Source organism: Callithrix jacchus, chromosome 9 (genome assembly GCF_049354715.1).
Source record: "Callithrix jacchus isolate 240 chromosome 9, calJac240_pri, whole genome shotgun sequence".
Classification (NCBI taxonomy): Eukaryota; Metazoa; Chordata; class Mammalia; order Primates; family Cebidae; genus Callithrix; species Callithrix jacchus.
In genome coordinates, this window is record NC_133510.1 from 111,002,204 (window position 1) to 111,023,807 (window position 21,604).

Consider the following 21,604-nt stretch of genomic DNA (forward strand, 5'->3'; position numbering starts at 1 on the left):
CAAAACACCCACCAAGGCCAATTAGAACAATTCTTAGGGAAGGTTTCTGATTGGCTAGGCTTGAGTCATGTGCCAATTCCTGGACCAATTGCTGTGGCCAGGACAATGGACTTCTAAGACTGGCCCAGCCAGGGTCAAGCGCATCCCATCTATATCTACATTCAGGGATGATTTCCTCCAGACCCATGTGTTGAAGTGGGGAGCAGGAGTTCCTACAAAGATGAGGTATGCTCTGCTGGGCAAATAGAACAACAAATGCATGTTGGGAGAGGAAGGGTGTAGAGCTTATGAAAATGGTTTTTGTGATGTATTTCTTTGCGCTAGACCATGGATACAAAGCTGCCTTCTTTGATCATGTCAAAAGGCATAATGAGGATAGTAAGATTCAACTGGCCACACCAGTTTTCGTCTATTCTCCCTGACCCTGCTATATCAGTGAGGCCCTGGGGTTCTAGAAACTAAGACATCCCAAAGGAAGGCAACATGTGAAACAGAAGGCTGAGCAGGAGTTTGTTGGATGGAAAAATGGAAGGGAAAAAAGGGCGTTCCAAAGAGAGAAAACCACTCAAAGACAAGGCCGTAAAGGAGTAGGGCATGGGGGGAGGCATGGAGAATCCACCCTGGAGGGCGGAGGGGAGCTGTGGAAATGCAGCCGGAAGTGGACCCGAAGCCAGATGTCAAAAGGCCTTGGACGCTGAGTGGAGGAGTTTGGGCATTTAGCTGTGTGTGCTAGGAAGCCGTTTGGAAGTCTTTTTTTTTTTTTTGAGACGGAGTTTTGCTCTTGTTACCCAGGCTGGAGTGCAATGGCGCGATCTCGGCTCACGCAACCTCCGCCTCCTGGGTTCAGGCAATTCTCCTGTCTCAGCCTCCTGAGTAGCTGGGATTACAGGCACGCGCCACTGTGCCCAGCTAATTGTTTTGTATTTTTAGTAGAGATGGGGTTTCACCGTGTTGACCAGGATGGTCTCAATCTCTCGACCTCGTGATCCACCCGCCTCGGCCTCCCAAAGTGCTGGGATTACAGGCGTGAGCCACTGCGATCGGCCTCACGTTTGGAGGTCTTAAGCAGAGGCAGGGTGTAGCCAGAGCTGTGTGTGTTCTAAAGGATTGTTGTGGCTGGGTTTGGGGGTTGGACAAGATGGTAAGAGGAGGCAGGGTGCCAAGGACAACGACGTCTCCGTATGTCTTTAAAAAGCTCCTGCTTCAGAGGTGGGCGGCGGAACAGCGAGCTCCATTCTGGCTGCCTGAGGGTGGACTCCCTGTCTCTTGCTCAGACCTTGGCTGGGTTATGTCTGAATCTCAGCTGCACCGCTTCCCAGCGCTGACACTGGGCAGGTGATCTAACTTTTCCCTGAGCCTCTGTCTTCTCATCTGGGGAATATCTGCCTTTCACGGCAGTAGTGAGAGTGCAAGGCCAAAATGAATGTGGGGGCTCCAGATCAGTGGACCTGGGACCTACACAGAATAGGAGCTCCGTAAATGTTGCTGTCGTTATTAATGGGCTGTGGCTCATAAGTGTATTCACATGGAAAAGGTTTGAACGGTGAAGTCCTGGGGGAAAAATGACATTCAAAAGACTGAAGCATCTTGCAGTAGTTCTGTAACCAGGTCAGGCTGAGTCCTACAAACTCCAAGGTAAAAATCATCCAGCCTGTGAGCCTATGGCTCTCAGAGTTCCCAGGAGTCTTTTGTGTCTAAATTGGAACGTGCCAGAAGAGGCTGCTTTCCAAGATCATTTCTCTGGAGGCCAGGCTGGAGTCTCCTGAGAGAATGAGGGCATCGTGCTACATTTCACACTGCATCCAGGACTGACCCGTTTACCAGTCCTGACAGCCAGGTGTCCCAGTGGAAGATCCCCAGGGTGGGGCCAGAATGACCTAGGCCTGAAACCTGCAAGTTCTGTGAGTCTGGGGAAGTCACTTCACCTCATGGGCCTCAGTTTTTCGATTTGCAGGATGGAAACCATACCGGCCATGAGGGTCTGTTGCAAGGATTAAATCAACAAATGCATGTGGCGTGTGGCTGTGGCTCCAGCTGGGGGTCAGGAACCTGCATGTACTGAGTCTCTATAATGTGCAAGGCCATTGCTAAGGCTAACGATACACAGACAAATTAGATATGGATCCTGCATTCAAGGGCAGGCTTGAACAGGTAACTGAACAGAACAAATGATGCTAAAAGATAGTCTCTGCTCAGTACTGTTCCTCTCCGCAAGAGATGTGTTAATGTATGCTGCATATGATTTGTCCATGGAAATAAAAATATACTTCAAGATAATTTTCACAGTTTTAGAGACTGTGGCCTTATAGTTTATGGAATCATCAGAAATACTGAAAGTGACCATCTACATACAATAAGTCTATTCATTGTAATAATAATGACAAAATGACTATTATACCATTTGACCTTCAAAACAATTCCACAAGTAGAGATTATTGTCCCCATTCTACAGTTGAGTAAACTGAACCTCAGAGAGGTGAGATGGCCTGCCTAAGGTCACACAGTTAGGAAGAGCTGGGTCTAAGAGTTGAACCCAGATCCAACATCTAATTCCTCACCTATGTCATTAAAATACACTGCACGGGGCTGGTTGTAGTGGCTCACAGCTGTAATCCCAGCACTTTCGGAGGCAGAGGCAGGCAGATCACCTGATGTCAGGAGTTTGAGATCAGCCTGGACAACATGGTAAAAGCCCATCTCTACTGAAAATAAAAAATTAGCCAGGTGTAGTGGTGGGTGCCTGTAATCCCAGGTACTTGGGAGGCTGAGGCAGGAGAATCGCTTGAACCCAGGAAGCAGTGAGCCAAGATAGTGCCATTGCACTGCAGCCTAGGCAACAGAACGAGACTCCCTCTCAAAAAAAAAAAAAAAAAAAAAAATACACTGCACGGAATATCTTCAGGAAGTGTGTGGCAATCAACAGACACAGAGGAACTGGTCAGAAGAGTCTGTCAGTCCATAGATACTCATGGAGCATCTACTCTGCCAGGCTTGCTCTCTGAACAGGATGATTCCTGCCCTTGTGGAGTTTATAGTCCAGAGGGGAAGACAGCCATGCAATAATAATGGATGCTCTTAAGAGACGCTCTGCTCCCCACTCCATAAGCAATTAACTGAATAAACTAATGCGCATGTTCACCTTCTGTAGAACATTTGGAGTGAACCCATGGCCCACTGAAGACAAGCAGTCTGGGCCATCCCTGCCTAACCTGGGAATCCAAACCAACCAAAGAGCAGTCTTCTCCAGGCTCCTGCTGGGCTGGCCAAGACTTTCTCAGGGCTGTGCTGCAGTCTGAGGCTCTTTCTGCTTAGCCTTCCTTCCTTCTTCTACTCCCTTCCCAGGTGTCAGACCTGCATCACAGTCTGAAGGTATTCTGGTCAATCTGGTTCCCTCTCTCTGTAACCTCCACCTCCAATGAAGGTTTCCTCTAACAAATCTGTGCTTCTAATTCCACCTTGGTGCCTGCTTTGCAGAGGACTGAATGGATGAGTATCCTGCAGAAGTGAGGTTCACACTGAGGCCTGATGCCTCAGTAGCTGGGGAAAGGAAGGGTGGGAGAGGGTGTGGCTGAGGAGAGAATCAGTTTAAAAATAAATGATTTAATAAATGATTTCACTCTTTTCTGGTGTTCACACTTGGTTGACTCATTAGAGCCTCAGCTTTCTCCCTTGCAAAATAAATAAATAAATAATGCTATTACCTCCCTCCTAGGCTGTTGGATTAAATAAAATAATCCATGCTCAACGGCTCAGAGCCTTGTGCATTCTGGCCAGGGTGTCGGAGGAGCCACAGGGCAAAATGGCAGGAGCTGGAGGCCTACCAGGAGCCCCTCGGGTGTCCGAGGCTGCCTTACTTTTCCGTGGCCTCTGCAGTCTCTCAAAGAGCTCCCACCGCTCTTCTTGCAGAAACCAGACCTGAGGGAGGCATCTATTCTCTCTGCCCACAAATATGGCCCTAGCGAAAGGGTCCACCTCACAGATATTTTGGCTGCAACGTGTGGTGTTACTATGGCAGTTTGACCATTATCTGGGTCATTTGAGCCCGGGAATCTGCCAAATCAGATAATTTTGGTAGTTTGCCTGCCCCTCTGGATCACATGTCCAATGGCTCTTGTCTTCACCTGGCCTGGTTCTACGTAGACAATCCTCTTTTCAGAGAGCCTGAAATGAAAGCTGGCTCTGGCTGGTTAGCTTAGGAGGGGACGCTAATTTAGAGTCCTACATTTACCACGCTTATTATATGGCTCCATCCAGGACGGTGCTTAGGCATCAGTAACTGATAAAGGTTAAAATACTGAAATTTGCAAATTTTTACATTTAAAAAGCACTTTTAACTGAAGTCTAACATATGTACATGAGTGTACAAATAGGGGTACAGCTTGATGCATTTTCACAAAGAACACATTCGTGTAACCAGCACCCAGATCAATATTTCGGCCCCCAGAAATCCTCCCTGCCCTACTATCCTCTTTCCAGTAACAACCTCCCACCCAAGTATAACCACTATTCTAGAAGCTTGGTTAGTTTTGCAATTTCTGAACTTATATAAATGGCAGCAGACCACGTGTGCTCCCCCAGGTCTAGCTTCCTTTGTTTAACATTCTGTTTGTGACATTCATCCATGTGGTTGTACGGTAGCCATGCTTCATTCATTTTTACTGCTGTATAGTATTCCATGGGATACTATATTCCTATGGAAATTTCCTCCAGTATGCCTTGTGCATGTCTAATTCCACCTTGATGCCTGCTTTGCATGCTGAATAGATTGAGCATGAATGAATTCAGCTCTATTTACCCAGTCTTCCACTGACGGACATTTGGCTCCAGTTTGGGGCTATTATAAATAGTGCATTCTAGGATGTGTATTTTTGTGAAAACATATGCCCATTTGTGTTAAGTATCAGATTTTTAAAATCTTTTTAGAGATAGGGTCTGGCTGTGTTGCCTAAGCTGGAGTGCAGTGGCATGACCTTGGCTCACTGCAGCCTCAATCTCCTAGGTTCAGGTGATCTTACCTCAGCCTCCCGAGGAGCTGGGACCACAGGCATGCCCCACTATGCTCAGCTATTTTTTGTGGGTTTTTTTTTTTTTTTTTTTTGAGCGAGAGAGAGACAGGATCTTACTTGGTTGCCAAGGCTGAGTCAAATTTTTTTATTATTTAAAATTCTAATTAGAAAAGGATGGCCTTATAACATTATCACTCTTAATTTCATTCAAGATGATATAAATATGTTTTGGATTGGGAAAAGGGGTGACACCATGTTAGGACTCCTGAAGTTACACTTATCCCCCTGCCTCTGTGGCCTAACTTTTACAGGTCTGCTGTCTGGCTGTCATTGTTCCCCTGGAATGAAGCAAAGGTTTCTGTAGATTTTGTGGGAAGCACATTAAAGTGGAAGTCTCATACAGTACCTCACCCAGAAGGACCCTCCATGCACATGGAGTATTTCATATGACCTTGGACAACTTAATCTTGTTAGTCTCAGGGATTTCCCCTGTAAAGAAAGGTTAGCAACAGATGATCTTCTGAGGTGTTTCCAGTCCTCATATAATTTGAAATTGACTTGCTGTTGATGATTAATAATGATGACAATAGTTATCTGAGTGTTTATATTGCTTTAAACAATTTCTACAGATTATCTCATTTAATTCTTCAAGGAAATCATGTTGGAAGAATTGTAACGTTTAGGAAACTGAAGCTCAGAGAGGTTAAATCCCATGCTCAAGGCACACAGCAAACAAACATCAGAATGGGGGTAGAAATGAGGCCAACTCCACTCTGGCCTTGACTCTTAGCAGTGGCCTCGTTCTTTTTTCTTTAATTAAATATTTCAGGCATACAAAAAAGTGCAAAGAATAATATAACAAACTTTTCTGAAACAGAACATGAGAAACACACTTAAAGCTCTTTGCAAACCCTCCCAAACCACTTTCTTCCCCAGCGGTGCTAACTTCTCCTCTGAATTGAGTGTTCATCATTCCATTATGTTTCTGTAATTTTGCTATATGTATGCATAAAATATACCTAATTGCTTTTCAGGTTTTAAATGTTATTAAATAGTAAAATTCTATATGCATCTGATGGCAACTCAATTTCCCCCCCACTCAACACTATAGTATTTGAGATTTATCTGTGATGACACACAGAGTGCTAGCTCATTAATTTTCATGGCTACATGGTACTCTCCTTTAAGAATAGGCTGAAATTGATCCATCTATTCTCTTCTTGATGGGCATTTAGATTCTTTCCAGTTTTCCACTATTAAAAAGTGCTGCAATATATATTCTTCTGCATTTGTATACTGGAATTTTGATGGATGAATCCTCCTGATCATACCAGGGGCTCTGGTTTGAATATGTGTGTCCTTCCAAAATACACATGTTGAACCAAGCCTCCAAGGTGATGGTGTTAGGAGGTGGGGCCTTTGGAGGATGATTGGGGTATAAGGGTAGAGCCCTCATGATTGAGATGAGTGCCCATATAAAGGAGACTCCAGAGACCTAGCTAGCCATTTCTACCATGTGAGGGCACAGTGAGAAGGCATCATATATAAATCAGCCAAAAGCAGACCCTCAGCAGACACCACTTCTGCCAGTCGCTTGACCTTGGACTTCCCAGCCTCCAGAATGATGAAAAATAAACTTATATTGTTTATAAGCCATCCAGTTTACCATATTTTGTTATAGCAGCCCAAACAGACTAAGATACCAGGTTTTCTTCTAATCTGTACAGAACTATGATAATACTGGACAGTTTTAGTCATTCATCAACTTTTTTCTGAGTACCTACTATGTGCCAAGCCCTGTGTCAGGTGCTACGAACAGAGAAGTGGTTATGAGACACAACTCTTGATCTCCAAGAGTTTGCTTGGGAGACTAAGCATGAACCTCTGTCTGATGGAATAACTGGAGGGGCCAGGGAGCAAAGAAATTCCATGGATGATGGAGAAACACAGGGCTGTAGAGGGAATGACCAGCTTATTTTGGACATTGCGCCCAAGGTCCTTGAATTCAAAGACCTCCTTCAGTGTCTATCTGTCCCTAGGAAAAAGTCACAGTGACCCCACAAAACTCTCTTTTCCCAACCTCATTCTCCCTTTCACACATTAATAGTAATGTGAGTCAGTTGTTTTTTGCCTGAAAAAAAAAAAAACATTGGCACCTACACACACTCGAATTCCAGGACTGGAATTCTCTCCAGTGACCTGAAGAAATGACATCCACACTTTGCCTTGGATCTATTCCGTCCATCTGGAATCATTAAAATAACAGATCATGGCTCATGTGCATAATAACCTGTATGGTCAGCACTGTGGTAAACTGTCTGTATGTGCCTATTGCTTAATCTGCACAAAATGCTCCTGAAGTTAGAACTACTATTCTTTCAGTTCTACTTATTCTTAAAAGATAAGGCCAGAGAGGTTAAAATACTATGTTTTCAATTGTTAAAGAGATAAGGCCCAGAGAGGTCAATTAACTTAACTGCCACCCAGCTAGGAGTTGGCAGAGCTGGGGCTCCATTCCAGACCTGGCTGACTCCAGAGTCCTTCATCTCAGGCCTTTGAGCTCCGTCAGGATAAGCTTGACATTTCTGAAGGCGAGTCCTCTTCTTTCCCCTCTAGAGCAATACCATCTAAGGGAAGTTACTTACCGCCCCACACAGCCCACTCACGACTCGCACATTCTCTCCATTTGTTCCAGCTACTGAGGAAATTAGAGCAAATCCTATTTTTAGACACTGTGGTTCAAATGACAGTGATGTATGGAGTAGTGACTCGTTTTATGAACGTAGTTCGGAGGTGTCGGCTGATCTTAATGCTCAGAAACTCTCTTACATCACCCTGTTTTGCTCTTTGTAATTTATTTCAAAGATTGCTTTGTTTCTTCTCCCTCCTCCATGAGTCCTGCAACAGACTTTAGCCAGAAGTAATAAAATTCTGAGCTGACATAAAAGGCAACGAGAGAGGCTCCTCTTGGAAACCTGAAACACAAATCATGCCAGGGGTACACAGGGGTAGAGCACAAGCCCTTAGCAAAAATTAAAGTGTTCTCAACGGTTAGATCTAGAAGGAACTGACTTCACCCCTTCTTAGCAAAATCAACTGTGTTTGTGTTTTAGATGAAAATGCTACAACCCTACTGCTTATTTTTTACAGCCAATTATAATCTCCTAGTTTGGAAGGCCAGCAAAAGGGCTGAACAATGCTTGTGCAGAGCCCTGGCAACCTCAAGACAAGGTAGAAAAAAGAGGAAGAACAGAAGAGGAGGGAGGCAGATGACTGACAGGATGTGTATGGAACAAATGTGGAGGGTTTAATATGTGCTGCTGGGAACACCCACCCACTTTCGTCAATTTCATTCTCTTGTCAACATTAGAAAAGACTTTTCATCCCGTTTTACAGATTGGGCAACCAAGGCCAGAGAGGTTAAGCCATTTATCCCAGGAAACACAGCTGGTAATTATGGGGTTAGGATTGCAAGATGCCGCAAAATAAGATAAAGGACACCCAATGACATTTGGATTCCAAGTAAACAATGTAAAAAAATAGTGAAAGTATATCCAAAGTAAATTTCATACTTACACTAAAAATTTAACTGGGCATCCTGTATTTTACCTGGCAACTCTTGCAGAGATTCAAACTCAGTTCTCTCAGTTGTTTCTCAGACACCTCTTTACTATGGATATATATAAAATACTGTAGAATACGTGGTAAGTACCCGCAGATACTGGTTCAGTTCAGGCCTCAAGCTTTATATCTGCCATTTTGCTTGAAACCCTTTAATTCTTAAAGTGCGCTCAATGGTAAGATCTAGAAGAATCAGACTTCATCCCTTCTTAGCAAAATCGACAGTGTTTGTGTTTTAGACGAAAATCCTACAACCTTACTGCTTATTTTTTACAGCTAATTCTAATCTCCTAGTTTGGAAGTACAGCAAAAGAACTGAACAATGATGTAAGCAGGTACCTACTTATATCACCTATCAAGTAGGTACTATCATTGTTCCCATTTTATGGATGAGGAAACTGAGGCTCCTCAAGATGAAATAACTTGATTAAGGTGACACAACCAGAGAGTAACAGAGCCTACACTTTAACCCAGTTGTGTTTTGCTCAAGAATTGTCACTCAGAAAGGAAACAGTTAAGATTTAACCCAAATACAGAAAAGCACTTGATATGTAAATGTACACAGTTCAATGGCTTGTCACAAACACCTGTAGAGCTACCAAGCAGATCAAGAAAGAAAAGATGTCCAGCTCCTGTTACGTGCCCTGCCCCTTCATGAGTTGGGCTCCTCTGCTAGAGCTTCTCTGGGAATTCTTTGACCGAGGGCATTACTGTCCCTACTTTACTGATGTGGACACAGAGGTTCAGACAGGTACTGAGACTTGCCCAAGGTCACAGAGCTTGGAAAGCAACAGGCTCAGAGAGGGCGAGTTATCACCCAGAGGTCATACAGCTAAAACTTAACCACCTGTTAAAACAACAAACTAAATACTAAAAACCAAAACTGCTTTCTTAGGTGTTTACTATTTGCAAGGAAGGCACAGTGCTAAGTCTCTTGGACGACAACAGTGGCAGCAGCAGCAAGCACTTTTTTGCCATTTGGGGTGCATACTCCCCATGGAACGCAGCTTGGCACTGCGTAATCTGCTTAGTGAATTCTTCCGGCGACCCTGTGGCTTGGGCTTGTGTCTCGAGCCCATTTTACAGACGAGGACACTGAGGCTGGAAGGCTGAGGCCCCTGCCCAATAGGCTCAGCCGGCCTGGCACCGAATCTGCCCGGCTCCCCGGGAGGCTGCGGGAGGGCCAGGTGGCATGCAAGGAGTTAAGCGGTAGGCAGTGCTGTGGCACCGCGCGAGGAGCGCGCCGGGCTGAGGCGCGCTGCTGGTGGCGGCGGCAGCGGCGCGGGGAGCTAGGGCTGGAGACGTGAAGTCCAGGGGAGCGAGCCAGGCAGCCGAGGAGGCAGCGGCGAGTCAGCGAGCGAGAACGAGGCGGCCGGAGCCCCGCGCAGAGCGGCAGCCTGTGCCCTGCGCGCACCGAGCCCGGGCATCTCCATCCCCGGGCGGGTGCCCGCGCGGGGCCTCGCCGCGGCTCGGGGCACCCGCAGTGCCGCCCGCCGGAGCGCCAGGCTGGCAGGAGCCCGGCTTTCACTTCCTCTCGCCTCCGCCCGCCTCCCTGGCTCGCCGGCTGGCGTCGCCACTGCCTCCTCGTCCCCGGCCACCGCTGTCGCCGCTGCTGCAATCCAGGGCGCACACTCTCCCACTTTCCCGCTGGAGGCGCGGAGGATGCCCCTTGAGCCAGACCTGGAGAAATAGCCCCGGGGCCCGGCAGGAGGAGCCTTGGTGGCAAGAAAGGAAATCCAAGCTCTGCTTTCCTTGAAGCCACTGCAGCAGCCGGGAAGGCGCCCACAGAGCGGGTGTGCCAAGCGGGACGCGGGAGTCTCAGTGAGGGACCCCGGGTGCCTGCTCAGCTCCGCCGGCAGAGTTTGCAAGTCGCGGAGACCCTTCAGGTAAGGGCTCAGGTGCCTGGACCCGGGAAGAGGGCTCCAGATGGGAGCGGGGCGCTGAGCTGCTGCGAAATGTCTTCTGCCCCCGGATCTGGGCTTTGCGTTCCAGACGCTTCCCCGCAGGTTGGGGGCTCAGCACCCAGAGCCGGCGACTGAAGAACCCAGAGTGGTGACAGCCCAGCTCTGCGTAGATGACAAACTTTCTCTCCTTCGGCGGAGGGTGGGACATTCCGGCTCACCCAGGCATCCTTCCTCTGGGCATTCCTGTGCCCCCTGCAGACATACATTCAAGAGCTTCTCCCGCGGAGGTGGGCCAGCGGGAAGGCAGTGGGCCCCATAAATTTGATTTATGAATCACCCTTTTTATGGTCAGTGCAGAGTTCCAAGAGAGAGGGAGCTAGTCATATTTCCAAGTTGGCTGGAGGAGATGCTTCTTGGGGGTGATACTCTGCTGAATGAGGCTGCCTGTCATCTGATACCAACAGCCAGAGATGCCTGGGCAATGGGCTTTGTGCGGGTGCTTTGCGGATTTGCTTATGTCCATTCTGGGGCGTGTGTGTGTGTGTGTGTGTGTGTGTAGACAGAGAGAGAACTAGAGACTAGGGGACCCACTCAGCCAAATCGCCTCCTTGCAAGCCCTTCCGGCAGCCCCAGGTATCTTTGAAAAAGCCAACCCACAACTCACCTTGGCAGAGCCACTAGGAAGGGTGGAGGTGACTTCGTAATTCTTACAGCCTCAAGGGGCTGCTCCTTAGGAGAGAAAAAAAATAGGGGAAGTTTCCTGGGCTGCTCAATGAGATCATTCCTATTGGAGCCTGGGGAGGTGCAAACTTTTTGCAGAAAAGGGGCTGGAAGGGCCACGTGGAGAGGGGCTCCTGGCATTCTCATCCCCACTCTCCAGGCCCCTAGAGGCTCTGCTGAGGCCAACACAGCTCATGAGTTTGGCTAGATGATTTTTCCTGTTAGTAAAAAGCATGCTCCATGGAGGTCGCCTGGTCTCTGAGGATCGTTTTGGAGCTGCCCCTGTGGTCACAGCCCCGTAGATAGCATGGTGCTATCTACTGGGGCTGGGCATCTGTCTCTGGGGAGAGCATTGCTATGTTGTTTTTAAGACATTTCTTGGGGTGTGAGGTGGGCTTCCACTCTCAGGCCAAGTTAGGAGCTGTGTCCTAGGCTGCCGAAGCCCAAGAATTCCTCCAGGGCATCAGAATCTGGTGCTTGATGTCCTGGAAAAAGCCCTGGGTCTGGGTAAGGAGGTTGAGCTTCAAGTTGGGGCTCATTTGCTGTGTAACTTTGGGCAAATCACTAGCCCTCTCTGGGCTTCAGTTGCTGCTTCTCAAAAATGAAGAGATTACATGTATCCTCAGAGGTCCCAGTTCAGTTCAGATGTTCTATGGCCCTGTGTGATTGTCACTGATGAGATTTTCATAATCCCAGGAAAGGATCTTAATTTAGAATTTAAGAGATTTAGGTCTCAGATCAGATGTAAGGATGACCAGTCACTTCCCGCTCCACACTGTGGGTCCTCCACTGTAGGATGGGGAGCTCACAGTTCCTACTTCAGCAGGCTGTTGCGAGGACTGAGATGGTGCCTAGAGGGTGCTGAGTGTGGAGTTTAGCAAAGAGCAAAGCTCAGCGGTGCCAGCACCAAGGCTACCTGCTTTTGGGTTCTGTGTGTGGGCAGATATCTGGGTGCTGTTTTCCCAAGGGAGGCTGGCCTCGTCCCACTGAGCACCAGGTGATCCTGGACTGCATGTCAGGCCCCGTGTTCTCTCCAATCACCTGACACTGCAGTCCCCGCCCCCGCTTTGCTTTCTCATAAAATCTCTGCTGGACCAGCTACTCCTAGTGGGGAGCCCAGGGTGGTCTGCGAGCGCTGGATACACCCAGCTGCTGCATCGCCGGGCATCAGGAGCTGGAGGTAGGCAGTCTCCATGGCTTCAACTTGCAGCTGTCTAGGGACCAGGGCAGAGAAGTTCAGAATGTCTAAGTGTAGGGCACTCAGTCAGTTGATGCCTGAGAACTACCCCATGCCAGGCAGACAAGGCTACTGTTCTTGGCAGGAAAAGTCAAGCTGGGGAAAGAAGTGTCTTACCGCAGTGTGTGTATGTGTGTGTGTGCACACGGGCACGTGCATGTGTGCGTGTGCATGCACACACAAGGGGATGCTGAAATTGTGATGGAATGCAGTGGAGTGGTCAGTGTGATCTTTTTCTGCATGGTTCTGAGGCTTGTGGGTTGCCCTGGGTTTATGCTGAAACCATCAGTGGGGAAGGGAGACCCCATCCCGATGGCGTGGAGTGAATTCATGGGGGACAGAAGCAGTTCCACTGTGAGCTTGCTTAGTCTGTAGACTTGACTTTTAAGACTGAGAAAATGAACAGTTTGTTTTCATGGTAGAGTAAGGAGTGTGTGTGAATGTGTCCATATGTGTGTACTCTCATGAAGGTGTGTGCTCATGTGCTTGTGTGAGCATAACTTACATGAGAACTATAAGTGTGTGGATGCATGTAAATGGTGTGAGTGTGAATGTGTACTTGGTGTCTGATGGATGTATGAGTGGATGTGCATGTCTGTGGATTTATGAGTGTGTGTGTACATGCCTGCAAGAGAATGGGTGCATCTGTGAGTCGGTGCAAGGGTGGCTATGTGTATGTTAAGCAGTTGTATATATGTGAGTCATGTATATATGTATGTCTGAGCTACACAGATGCATGCTTGCACAGATGCGCGTGTGTGCTGTAGGGGGTCTGTGCAGAAATACCCGTGTTTAAGAAGCTATGCGTGTCTGCCTGGTGCATGTTTTAATAGCTGTGTGTTATTTGTATGCCCATGTGGGCGTTCCTGAATGCCTGCATGTGTGTGAGTGTACACATGTGCATACAGCCATGTGAGTGTGAATTTGTACTATGCACTTACAGGTATTATGTGTCTGCATGTTTTTAAATGTACCTTTATGTGTGCCTCTATGGGCATGTGTGTGTAGCATTGCACAACTGCTTGTCTCTGTGTGTGTGTGCATCTTGCCTCTGTTTGTTGTGGTATAATCTCTGAATGTCTCTGTGTGTATGTGTGAGTTTCTGAACATGTATATCTGTGAACATTAGAGTGTGCATTTGATTGTGTCAGTGCATACATGTGTGTTTCTGTGGGTGTGCGCCTGTGTGTGTTGCAGTGTGAACTTTTTATGCATCTCTCGGCATCTACACAGGTGTTTCTGAGCATATGTGCCTCTGTGTAGCATTGCATACTTGAGCGTATCTCCGTGTGTATGTGTGCATTTCTGAGTGTCTGGGTGTGTCGCTTGCAGTGTACATTTGAGTGTGTCTGTGTACATGTGAGTGTCTCTGAAGGTGTGCTTTTGTGTGTTCCAGTGTAAGTTTCGTGCATGTCTCATGTATGATGAACTTCTGAGTGGTGTTGTATTGTATCTTTTTGCACAACTCTGGGTGTACATGTGTTTTTCTGAGTGTGTTTGCCTGTTTGTGCAGCTGTGTAACTTTTGTGCATGTCTGTGTGTGTGTGTGTGTGTGTGTGTACTTCGAAGCATGCACATCCCTGAGGGTGTGTCTAAGTGTCTCTTGGGGTATAAACAAGTGTGTGGGTAGATGGGTGTGGACACACCTGAGAGCTTCCAAACACAAACCATCTCTGAACCTTTAGGATCACTCTTCTCCCTGCTCCTCAGGACTGAACGTGCTTGTGCCGTGCACTTTCCGAGTGTCGATTCAGCAATTGGTGCCAGCTCTGAGCAGAGTTTTGGATGTTGCATGCTCATTTTTCCAAGTGCCTTTGCCTTGCAGTGCTCCAAAGCCTGGTGTATCCCCCGGCCCCGCCTCCCTCACCTTCCGTAACAGCCCAAATCTATCTCGCCAGAAGCCTCCACTTAGGATGGCTGCTGAGCAAACTCGCAGATGTTAAAAGCACAGGTATAATTTTAGGCAGAAGGTCTGAAAATAGGCAGCCTAGGATATGCTGAACATCTCGACAGCAGTGTTTCTAATTAAGAGCAACTTGTTTTCCTTAAATAAACAAATCAAGTGAGGAAAGAAATTGCCCGAGATTAATGGCTCCCTGGAGCAGGTCCAGATGTTGGGAAGATAGGGAGTGTGGAGGGGTATGGGTTGGTCTCTGGTCCCCATGGACTGCAAGGGTTGCTGCTGAAGGATCTTCCAGATTTTGCCCAAGAGCTGATGAGACAGAACCTTGAGGTGAGAAGCTGGTGAGGAGGGCAGGGCTGGGCCACTGTGGGGCCCCTTTTCAAGGTCTGCCAGTGCCTGGTTATTGAGGTGGATGCATCATTGGCCCCATTTCCTGCCTCCTCCCTGTATCCATGCCCTTAGCCGGAAGACATGATTGCTCTTCTCATTCATGGAACAGGCAAAGCTTAGGCCCCTGCTCCCTCCCTTTGGGGTTCAGCCATGTGACCGGCTTTGGCCATTAGAGTGAAGTGGAAGAGACAGTGTGCCCATTCCAAGCTGAGGCCTTAGGGGACCTGTGTGTTTCTGCCATGGCCAGGTGGAGAGCTGCTCTCTCAGCCTGGCCTTAGAATGAGCACATGTTAAGTCCAGACCTTGGTGAAGGGATGAACCCAGCCAAGTTCCAGCTGGTCACAAGCAGATCAGCAAAATCAATGCCTCTCATGATATCTTACTGGGGTTTTCTGGTTGTTTGCTACATGCCATTGTCATGGTCATTGCTAACTGATGCAGTTACCAGTAAGTCATCTTTATTTCCTTCTCCTGTTTGACCCTGGTTCTTACTCAGAGGTGCATAATGAACACCATACTGTTCACTATTGGTGTCCCATTCCTACCTTGCTTTCTGTCCATCCTAACGTCAGCATTAATAATAATAAGTAACAAGTGCAAAGTGTTTACCAGGTGCACACATCATGCCAGGAGCTTTGTATATCATCTAATCTACTGTTATAATCTGTGAGGCTCAGAGAAATGAATGACTTGCCCAGGTGACACAGCTCAGAAGCCAGGCTTCCTGGGATTTGCACACAGATCACCTGACGTCAGAGACCATGTTTTTAACCGTGATGTCATATTACCTCCCCAGTGTCAGCAGACATGTTTTATGTAACTGATGTCATAGCATACATTCAGCATTTCCCCGCTTAATTCACCTGGAGGTTTGGTTGGCAGAAACGAATCATGTCACAGAAGAGGGTAGTGTCTATTTGAATGTGGTGAGATTTGTTCATCCCTTCATTCTTCTGTGCATCCATCCATCTGTCTGTCCATCCATCCGTTCATCCATCTATCCAACCATCCATCTATTCATCTGTCCATCCATCCATCCATTTGCCCATCTGTCCATTCATCCATTCATCCATCCCTCCATCCATCCATCCATCCCTCCATCCATCCACCCATCCATCCATCCATTCATGCATCCATTCAAGTATTTATTCAGCATCAGTATTTGCTGATATTTAGTGTTTGCTCAGAATCTTCTAAGCATCATACTCTGTGCTGGGCACTGAAGATACAGAAATGAGAGAACCCAGCTCTGTCTTCAATGAGTTTACAATCTGGGGAAGAAGTAAGAAAACCTGGGTTCTGGAGGCAGAGGAAGCTGAGTTACAGTCCAGCCTTTACCCTTTACTGTAAGCAACTTCAACTCCACCTCATTGGATTGTTGTAAGGATCAAACAAAGTAATGTTGGCAAAGTCCTTCACACAGTGCCTGCATGTTGGAAGCCACAATAAACAAGAAGCATAACTCTTCTTCCTCCTATTCTTTCTCCTCCTCCTCCTTACGGTGGAGTTAGCTGAGTGTCACTGCCAGAGCAATGCAGAGATAAGAGAAAGCAAGGGCCTCCAGATCCCAGATAGAGTGACCAACCATCCTGATTGTCTGAAACTGAGATGTTTCACCAGGATACAGGACATTCAGTGCTAAAACTGGAAGAGTCCCACACAAACCAGGACAAATTGGTTACTCTAATCCCAGAGGAAATGCTGGACCCAGCTTGGAATGGTCTAGAATAGGGATTAACAAACTATGGCCCACAATCAAATCCAGCCCACTGCCTGTTTTTGTAAATAAAGTTTTATTGGAACACAGCCAAGCCCATTCATTGACATACTCTCTGTGGCTGCTGTCAAGCTACAATAGCAACGTTGAGTATTTGTGACAGAGATCATATGGCCTGCAAAGCCTAAAGTATTTACTATCTGGCCCTTTATAGAAAAAGATTGCTGATCCATGAGCTAAAAATCCAAGCCAGGGTCCTGGGCCATGGACAGAGGTGACCAAGGCAAGAATTCGATGGACTTGGCTGAATCATTGTGAGTCAGGTGACATGGGGCATTTGCATTCATCCACAGGTGAGGTGCCTGGAGGTTCAGAAGAGGTGCCGCAACTCCAGAGACTGTGAGCTAGAGAATTCTTAGGTGGAGGGATAGAGACCCAGAAAGGGAGAGAGTGTTGGATGTTGTGTGCTCATTTAACACAACATCCAACAGACAGTAGGAGGCAGGTGACGATGGTCCTGGGGGAAGAGTTTCTGAGTGGGAAGTGAAGAGATCTGAATCCCAGCTCTTCATCAATTGACTTCGTGGCCTTTAGCAAGTCCCTTCCCCTCTTTGGGCCTCTGTTTTCACAGCTATAGAATGGGAGAGAAGTTACATATGATCACAAACAACTTCTCCAGTGCAGCTTTTTATGGTTCCATTTTCTTTTCTAATTGGAGTAGCACTAAAGCCTTAATATATGCTGGCCTCTGCTCCAAGGTGGCTCTGCAGGACCCTGACCTCAGCCCCTCCTGATCACATGGCTTCCGTATGCGGGGTGTTTGCAGTGCCTGGCATGGTAATTGGAGCTTTACTTCCATTCTCTCACTGACTCCTTGTGACAGTCCTGTGAGGTAAGGGACCTCAGTCTCCACTTGACCCATGTGGATGCTGAGGCTCAGATTCATTCACTTATCTAGAGTCACAGACCCAGTACATGGCAGAGCCTGGGTCACCCTGACCTCAAAGCCCATGTTCTCAGCTACTTTTCCCCCTTCCTCCCCGCTCTGCTCTGTCTTTCCCAGGTAGGGGTGATGTACAGTTTGAGGAACTCCTCGGAGGAAGCTTTCCCCTTTCTCTCCCTCTCATGTGTTAACCTGGAAATGGTAGGCACCAGGCCAGGGTCCATCCCCACAGGCCTGAGGATGGTAAACATGGGTTTATCAGTGAGGCTGGGGCTGAGTGGGCTTGGGTGGCTGAATGGCTGGAGGGCTCCTGCTAGGACAGTGAAAAGCAGACTACTCAGCAGAACTAGGGGCTCTGGATTTGCAGGTTTATGGAAAGCCTCTGAGCCTCCAGAGACAGCGGATCACCCACGTTTCTTCCCCACTTGGCTAAGATGGCACTGATTTCTGCCCCTAGAATATCCATTTACACTTCAGCGACCTGGGCTCTTTGCATTTTGAAAGCCTACCTGGTGGGACAGGTAGAAAACCTAGAATCTCTGGAACAATCAGACTAGTTTTAATTTTCACATAGCTCTTAGGTGTATCACCATCATAACTGTATGCCATTTACCCTGGAAACTCAACTCTCTATAAAACACAATCAGAAAGTAGTCTGATTTAATTACTATAGCACCCATATCAGGAAAGAGCCTGTTTACTCTTTCCCTCCACACCATTGTGATGAGCTCAGCGACCTGATTTCCCAGGCCTAGAGCACATCGAAGAAGAAATGAGGAGAGTGTAGAATGGTGGAGAGTGCACAGTGACAGCAGGCAGAAGCAACAGCTGACAGCCTGGGAACAAGGGTGAAGATGAAGAGATTCCAAAAGTAAGAAGCACGAAAACAGAAGAGTGGCAGAGTGCGGGAGTTTAGTGTAGTGGTCAAACAACCCCATCCCGTAACTTCTGTCCAGCCCGATGTTATAGGACATGGAAATGGCCAGCCTCAATGCGGGCCCCAAGAGACAGTTAAACCCTGTTTAGTAGGCAGGACCGAGGGCAAGGAATAATTCATTGAATGAAGTATTTGATTGCATGGCTAAACTAATAAATGTTTCTGTGTAGGTAGCCTCTGGCGTCTGAAAAATTCATTTACATAGAACTTTGCATTTTCACAATGTTGGATAAGTGACATCTAACTGTACCTAGACAGTATCTGGCACGTGATAGGCGCTCAAGTAATGAACATCCTTTGAAATCAGGCAAATCTAGGTTAGATCTTGGCCAATTAACTGCAGCCAATGGCTCCCTCTCAGCCTCAGTGTCACCCGCTGTATACAGAGGACAGCTGTACATGAGCTGCAAGCGCTGCAGAAACCCAGAGCACCTTCTTGTCTGTGCGTGGCAAAAGGAACAGCACCACAGCTGGTCTCGTGACATTTGCTTTCATCTTCTATATCTCATGTGGGAGGTGGGCACATGCAGAAATCAGGCAGGAGAGGACTCTGAGAAGTGAGATTCTGTCATTTGATGGCCAGCATGCAGGAAAACCCACCACCAGGAAAGGACACTGGATGGAGTTGGATGAGCCGGCCTGCAATAGATGCTCCGGCCTCAAAGAAATACGATGGCATCTTGATGCATGTCCAGTAGCTGAGTAAAAATGCCCCATTTAACTCTGTTGTTCCTCAGAAGTGAGGGCTAAGAGCCTGGGCTTTGGGATTGGGCAGGTTCACTTCCAATATCAGCTCGGCAGCTTATAGGCTGTGTGATCTTGAGCAGGTTGCATGGACTCACGATGCCTCCATGTCCTGATCTGTAAAATGGCAATACTAATACCTACCTCATAGGGTTCTTACAGGGATTCAATGAGATCATGCTCAGTGTAGAGTAAGCACTCAACAATGCTCATCTTAGCCAGAAGATAAGTCATTTTCTCCAATGGGCATAACTAAGAGTCCTCCTAGCACTAAAGCATCTGTGGGCATCTGTTCAGGACTCGTGATGAATCAGTCAGTTTCTGCCTCTTCACACCATCTGGGGCATCTCCAGTAAGTTTTCTCTTTGAACTTCAGCCTCCTCTTCCATGAACGTTACTTAGCAATTTGCTTGATTCATAAACATGTTTGTGCATTCATTCATTTACTTAACACTCATTTATTAGACACCTATTTCATGTCAGAGCTGCCAGGTCCTATGCTGGGCCCTGGGAAATGAGCCCAACTTGATGGGCCTGGGTAGCAATGCCCCTTGGGAGGACAGAGGAGACACATGAATATGGTCCTAGGAGGGCAGCATGCTTCATGTTCACAGCTGTGCCTCTGCACCAAGATGAGACTGGCACATCGTAGGTGCTCAATGTTTGTAGAGAGAAGGAATGAATGAGTATTCTGTACTTAGCACCATCAGATGGGTGGATCCTATTACTATCTGAGCCCCAGAATTCTTGGGTCCCAGAATGAGAAGAGCAGCATCAGTTTACCACCTTAGGGAAAAAAAAAAAAACAAGGAAAATGTGAGTTCCCGGATCATACCTTAGGCACTGGAGGTCTATCTCCAAATAAAATTTGATAGTTGCATAGGGTGGAATTAATTGGGGGAAACATACTTTCAAACAAGAGAGAATTTATGGCTGAATGACTCGTAGTAATTCTAGGAGGTGTTCTTTTTCTTGTTTTCATTTTTATGGAAGACTCCCTCACCAGCCCTTGTGAACTGGGAACTTGGAACAGACCCAGTGCCTGCACCTAGGAAGAGTTTTTCTCAGCTCAGCTTCAGGTGGGGAGGAGGTCGGGGTCCAGAGTGGGGAGTGCTCCAAAGTGAACAAAGTAGAAGCTGTGGGGTTTGGAGTTAACAGCGTGGGCTCTAGACTGAAACTGCTTGGCTTCACAACCCACATCAGCCACTCACTCGCTCCCTAACTTTGGACAAGTATCTTAACCCCTGTGCCTCAGTTTTCTCATCTGTAAAATGGGGATCACAATATTGCCTTCTCCAAGGGTTGCTGTGAGTGTTTTATAAGTGAATTCACATACAACCCCAGCGCAGTGCCTAGCACATAGTAAATGCTCAGAACAATATTCACTATTGGGAGAGAAGAAACCCATGTGAGGTTCTGAAATGTCAGAATGGGACACAGTAGATTTTAAATAGCAGAAACTCTCTCAGACTGGCTGAAGCCAGTGGTGAGTGGGCAGGAACCTAGCTCAGCAGTGAAAAGCTGGGAAGAGGCACCAGGCTTGGGGTTAGAGAGACCGTCATCTGACCACACAATCTCGGGCCACTGGTGTCACCTTTCCGTGGCTTGGTTTCTTCACCTGCAAAAGAGGGATGGTGAGCTGATGTGTCTAGGATACTGTGAAGAGGATATGACCTTATACATGGAGAGTTCTCAGCTCGGGGTATGAACTCAGAAGATACACGGGGTAGGGCGATGAAGTCATTCCGAGTCATGCGGGGGCCAGCCTGCCTGGGCTTCAATCCTGGCTCTGCTGCCTTTCAGCTCAGTGGCCTTGGGCCATGAGTTAACCTCTTTTTGCCTCCGTTTCCTCATTTGTAAAACTGAGATACAAAACTGGAAGGGCTGAGTGAAGATTCAATGACCTAAAATGGTGCCTGGCATATGGTACAGGTTATGTAAGTGCCAGTTAGTAATGCAGTGATTGCTGTTGGGTGCCCTTTATTTCAGGTCTTGTCAGAGGTGATTCCATCACAGAGTGCCAAGGCAGCTCCTAACTGTCTGTGAGTGGAGTGAAGAGACATGGGGATTCTCTGGGCATCAGGGCCTCTCCCCATAATCCATCCTGGAGTATCTTTTACACCAACCTGTCGCTCTGTCTGTTCGCCTTATTTTGGGCACTGGCTGATTATGAGAGATAAACCTGTGTGTCACTCAACAACAAGAGAAAAATAGGTGGTGGTAGCTGAGGGCCCACACAGCTTGTTCCTCAAGTGCTGGGGATTGAGATGCCAGTGTCTTCTCCCCTGGATTGCCCAGATCTTCTGCCCTCTCCCTTCATGACACCCTAACCAGGGGCCTTTGCTGGCCCCCTGGCACCCTGCCAGCCTCTGCTACAGTCCTGAAGCCTTGGGCCACTGTGACCACTGCCCCCGCGAGTGTGAACTTCAGCAGAGCAAGACTTCCAGCTCTGGAAGGGGTCCCGGGAGCAGCCGGCCAGCCC

The 21,604-nt window shown here is 47.5% G+C and overlaps 1 protein-coding gene across 9 annotated transcripts in view; it reads left to right on the forward strand.

Annotated features, from left to right (window-relative positions):
• Window positions 1–9,872: 9,872 nt before the first annotated feature.
• Window positions 9,873–21,604, forward strand: part of WSCD2 (WSC domain containing 2) — a 121,737-nt gene continuing 110,005 nt past the window's right edge. For 6 of the 9 annotated variants that reach the window (XR_004729054.3, XM_035257474.3, XM_078338122.1 and 3 more), the window contains exon 1: window positions 9,873–10,513. The gene's annotated coding sequence lies outside the window, so the exon portion shown is untranslated. Of the gene's footprint in view, window positions 10,514–12,357; window positions 12,432–21,604 lie in introns of those variants that run through there. The other 3 variants (XM_054238821.2, XM_035257473.3, XM_078338121.1) reach the window with 1 other exon arrangement.